The 5,656-nt window shown below is 45.8% G+C and overlaps 1 pseudogene; it reads left to right on the forward strand.

Annotated features, from left to right (window-relative positions):
• Positions 1-6: 6 nt before the first annotated feature.
• On the forward strand, positions 7-893 carry LOC102262496 (annotated as a pseudogene).
• The last annotated feature ends 4,763 nt before the right edge of the window (positions 894-5,656 follow it).

The following is a 5,656-nucleotide window of genomic DNA, read 5'->3' on the forward strand; positions in this document are numbered from 1 at the left end:
CACTTCCGCAGCTCAAGCCCCGCGAGATCTCGGCCTGGGAACCAGTGACTGTTTCCTTGGGAACAGTCCTGCTGCTCGCGGAGCGGGGGGTGAGCTCTTCTCCTTTCCTCGCGGTGCTCGCCGGGGAACCCCCTCCTGTTTAAGGGGCGGTGGTCAGGGGAAGGCGCTAGCCCGCGATCCCCCCCCTCCCCCTCCCCCCGCGCAGCGCCGTGACTGTGCAGGTGGTGGGACATGCTGTGCTGTCTTGCTTCCCTCACCCGTGAAGTTCTGACAATGACCTCGCCACCTAAAACACTTTTAGCATCATGTGTTCATTCACGATACCTGTTGAGGCACTTAGCTTCAAGCCGGACCTGGGAAGTTAAGGACAGAGCGAGGCCGGCGTGGTAGCCATAGCTATTGACTGACGATGGATGACTATACCAAAATAGAGAAAATTGGAGACGGTACCTATGGAGTTGTGTGTAAGGGTAGACACAAAACTACAGGTCAAACAGTAGCCATGAAGAAAATCAGATTGGAAAGTGAAGAGGAAGGGGTTCCTAGTACAGCAATTCGGGAAATTTCTCTGTTAAAAGAACTTCGTCATCCAAATATAGTCAGTCTTCAAGATGTGCTCATGCAAGATTCCAGGTTATATCTCATCTTTGAATATCTTTCCATGGATCTAAAGAAATACTTGGATTCTATCCCTCCTGGTCAGTTCATGGATTCTGCACCTGTTAAGAGTTATTTGTACCAAATCCTACAAGGGATTGTGTTTTGTCACTCTAGAAGAGTCCTAGAGACTCAAAACCTCAAAATCTATTGATTGATGACAAAGGACAATTAAACGGGCTGATTTGGGCCTTGCCAGAGCGTTTGGAATACCTATTAGAGGTGGTCACACTTTGGTATAGATCTCCAGAAGTGTTGCTGGGGCCAGCTCGCTATCCGACTCCAGCTGACATTTGGAGTATAGGCGCCATATCTGCAGAATTAGCAACTAAGAAACCGCTTTTCCATGGGGATTCAGGAATTGATCAACGCTTCAGAATTTTCATAGCCTTTGGGTACCCCCAACAATGATGTGTGGCCAGACGTGGAGTCTTTACAGGACATTAAGAATACATTCCCCAGGGAAACCAGAAAGCTTGTCATTCCATGTCAAAAACTTGGATGAAGATGATTGGATCTTCTCTCGGAAATGTTAGTATATGATCCTGCCAAACGAATTTCGGGCAAAATGGCACTGATTCATCCATATTTTAGTGATTTGGGCAGTCAGATTAAGAAGATGTAGCTTTCTGACAAAAGTTTCCACATGTTGTATCAAGAACAGATATATTTTTACTGTCAACTCTATTTTTGTCTTGTGTATTTTTGTCTTCTTTGTTGTAAAACTTAAGCTATACTTCATCTTCTAACTTCAAAGTTGTAACTTAAAAATGTAAATATTATTCTATATGAATTTTAATATAATTCTGTATATGTTTGCAGATCTCACTGTAACAACTATTTCTTACTATAATAGAACTTCTATATAAATCTAATATTGGTGTCAGGAATTGGGAAAAATTTGAGATAGCTTAAATCATATTAAACCTTACAGCAGTCCGATGCCCAGTAAGGGGTGTGCAGGAGCCAGCCGATCGATGATTCTCTCTCATCATTGATGTTTCCCTCTTCCTTTCTCCCTAAAATCAATAGAAACATATTTTTTTTAAAAAAGATATGTTGAATTGATTTCCCCATATGGAATTGATTTGTATTTCCTCTACTTGACTCCTCAAGCATGTTGCTCTTCTCATATAGCCACTTCTCTGTTGCAGAAGTTTGTCTTCATAATCCATACCCTATCAATTGCTTTTAACCTGCATGGAGTTCCTTGAGATCAAGCATCTGTCTTACCTCTGGACCATCTTAGGGCCCAACACATAGCAACTGAAGGTTGATGGCATCAATTCAACACCAAAAGAATCCCCAACTTGGGCTACAGCAAAGAAGGAAACTTTATTCTGTGCAAAGAAGGAAACTTTATTCTGTGCAAACAGCTCAATTTCAGTGCAAACAGCTCAATTGTGACACAGCACGGCTGTGAAAATAGTCTGGGGCCAGGCCCCTCTCCAGTTAGCTCTGTTCTGCCCTGCACGGGACTGTTCCATGCTGCTTTGCTCTGGTGAGACATCTTTGGTGTTTCTCTTTCATCTTTCAGCTCCAGCCTAAGCAGCACAGCCCTTCCCCTCCTTCAGTGGAAAGGGAATCTGCAAACTCAGCACTAAGTCTTGGTGGGAAGGAAGAGTACCCTCTTAAACAAGAGGGGAGCTGGCTTATATAGACAGAAGTCCACACTCCTGATTCCTGATTGGTTCGTTGTCATGCAAATGAGGACTCTAAAACCTCACAGTTTGATTGGTTCAAAAGGTACTGTCCTGATTGGTTAGAATGGAGCTGTTCTGATTGGTCAATGAAGAAGCTGATGGGGTGGGGGGGGGGAGAGATAGCTATGCAGCTCTGATTGGATGAGGAAATCTCAGTCCTATTGGTTAAAATAGGATTCCAGGAACTCCTTTATAAGGGCTGGCTCAGATGGCAGGAACACAGGCAGGTAGACAGCTTGTGCAGGCTCACCCTGAAGTGCAGTTGGTGAGAAAGGCCCCTATGTAGAAATGGCTGCTCGGCTCTGTTATTAAATTTTAGCCCAGTTAGCCACTGGAGCCCTTCTTAATAGGCATCTTCTTTCTCAAGGTCCACACTCAAGAATTGATGCATAGTAGGGTCTGAGTAAGTAAACATGCATTTTAAAATGTCATCGAACATATGTTTACTGAGCATCTACAATGTGCTGGGCTAGGCACTAGAGATACACTGTGGAGTGGAAACAGGCATGTCCTTTCCCCTGCAGAAAATGAACAAATAAACACCCTAGAAAAAGGGGCTGGTGCCCTGAAGGAGTGAAACCCGGGTCTGTAAGGTCGTGCAGTGAAGGAAGCTGACCTAGCCTGGGAGCAAGAGGGAAGGCATTCTCCAGGAAATGACACACATTGTCAACGTGAGAAACATTCTAACCTATGAAGAATTTTTGGGAGTTTGCGTCAAACTGTCAACAATTGCCAGGAAGCAAAATCTCAACAGATTGAGATAATGCTCCAGAGAATGGCAGTTTTGCACCTTATTTTATGCATCACAATCAAAAGAGGAAACGAATGTGGGTTATATGAAATCCATTGGTGATTGATTAGGGAGGCTGGAGAAAGCAAAGTGGGGAAACCTCTGGGAATTGATAAAAAACAAAATGATAGACATATACTTCTCTTTTTCAAAACATTTTAAAAAATATATTTTTATTGATTCAGAGAGGAAGGGAGAGAGAGATAGAAACATCAATGAGAGAGAATCATTGATTGGCTGCCTCCTGCATGCCCCCTGCTGGGGATCAAGACCGCAACCAGGCATATGCCCTTGACTGGAATTGAACTGGAGACCCTTAGGTCTGCAGACCTACGCTTTATCCACTGAGCCAAACCAGCCAGGGCTCAAAACATATTTTTATTGATTTCAGAGAGGAAGCAAGAGGAGAGGGAGAGGGAGAGGGAGAGGGGGAGGGAGAGAGAGAGAGAGTGAGAGAGAGAGAGAGAGAGAGAGAGAGAAACATCAATGATGAGAGAATCATTGATGGGCTGCCTCCTGTGTGCCCCACACTGGGCATCGAGCCCACAACCCAGGCATATGTCCTCACCGGGAATCGAATCATGACCTCCTGGTTCATAGGTTGATGCTCAACCACTGAGCCACGCTGGCCAGGCTTCACATACTTCTTTCACTTAGGTGGGTATATGACAGTTAACAGTCAACAATGAACTCAATAACAATGAGGGGATTTGTGGTCTCTGCAGAATGCCTGTGCTTTGAGGGGTCCAGGAAAAGGAAAATTGCTTTGACATTCCAAAGATACGTTATCACAGATGCAAAAAGACAATAGACAGGCTCAATTGGGCTAAAGTTTCACCTTTGTCAGGGAAGATGCTGGTGTAGGACATGACTACCCACCATAAACGGCTTTTAGTTAAAAAGTTTTAACTAAAACCTTGTGGTTATTTTAGGTCTGAGTTTGCGAGACTGCCACACAGGCCTCCCCTGAGCCAGGCAGGTTGCATGTGGCCCCTTTTCCTCCACAAAACTGAGCTCTAAAGAAAGAATAGGAGTTAGTGAGATAAGGGAGGGAGGACTTACACCAAGTGAGAAGACAGCATGTGCTGAGACCAGGGTTGGGAGGGAGCATGCTATCTGAGATGCAGGAACTGAAGGGTGGTATGAGGTGGAGCTGAAGGCAAACGGCCACACCCAGGGGTCTGTGGTAAAGACCCTGGGCCTCCCTAGGAGATGGGGAAGCCTTTGGGAGTTTGGTGAGGAGAGTGGGGTGATTTCGTTTGCCTTTAGGGAACGTTGTCCTGCTTCCCCTGAGTAACTTCAGAGACTGAGCATCTTCCACATGCCTCTTGGCCATCTTACGTCCACTTCGGAGATTTTGTAATTGGGTTGTTTGTCTGCCTTTTGTTAAGTTGCATGAGTTCCTTGTATATTTTGGAAATTAACCCTTTATCAGATGGATCATTGCCAAATATGTTTCCCATACAGTGGGCTCCCTTTTGTTTTGTTGGTTTCTTTTCTTGTGCAGAAGCTTTTTATTTTGATGTAGTCCCATTTGTTTATTTTCTCCTTAGTTTCCTTTGCCCTAGGACTGTGGTCGGCAAACTGCGGCTCGAGAGCCACATGCGGCTCTTTGGCCCCTTGAGTGTGGCTCTTCCTAAGCCTTAGGAGTACCCTAATTAAGTTAATAACAATGTACCTACCTATATAGTTTAAGTTTAAAAAATTTGGCTCTCAAAAGAAATTTCAATCATTGTACTGTTGATATTTGACTCTGTTGACTAATGAGTTTGCCGGCCACTGGGCTAGGAGATGTATCCATAAACATATTGCTATGAGAGGTGTCTGAGATTTTGCTGCCTATGGTTTCTTCTAGGATTGTTATGGTTTCTCGACTTACATTTAAGTCTTTCATCTATTTTGAGTTTGTTCTTGTGTATGGTGTAAGTAGGTGGTCTAGTTTCATCGTTTTGCATGTATCTGTCCAATTTTCCCAGCACCATTTATTGCAGAGACTGTCTTGACTGTGTTGTATGCTCGTGCCGCCTTTGTCAATATTGTGATGGTGGAACCCTGGAAGGGGTGATGGCAGGGGTTTGGGGCAGAAAGGCTTAGTATAATTTCTTCACTTTTCTGGGTCAATTTCCCATTCAGGACCCATCCCAGTATCACAACCATAGCACCATGCTCTCCGTGCCGTGTTCCGGATGCATCCCCACCTCCTGTGGGCTTGGCGTGGTCCGGTCGGGGCTGGTGGCACCAGGATTGGGGGCAGCCACACTCTGCTGATGCTTGTGGCCTCTACGCAGCCTTGACCTCGAATCCAGAACCCCCTAAAGGGCCAGTCCTGGGTGACGCCGTCTCGCCTGGGCCGGGTCCCCACCTGAAGGTGGGTGCTCAGGACCAGCCCAGCACAAACGGGGAGCCCGGCGGGTGGGGAAGAGCCCTGCGGAGCAGGTGGCTCCCGGCAACCAGAGGCCTGGCTGGCGCGTGGCCCTCGGTGACAGGGAGGGAGGGGAGAGGCAGG

Source organism: Myotis brandtii, unplaced genomic scaffold, assembly GCF_000412655.1.
Source record: "Myotis brandtii unplaced genomic scaffold, ASM41265v1 scaffold314, whole genome shotgun sequence".
Lineage (NCBI taxonomy): Eukaryota > Metazoa > Chordata > Mammalia > Chiroptera > Vespertilionidae > Myotis > Myotis brandtii.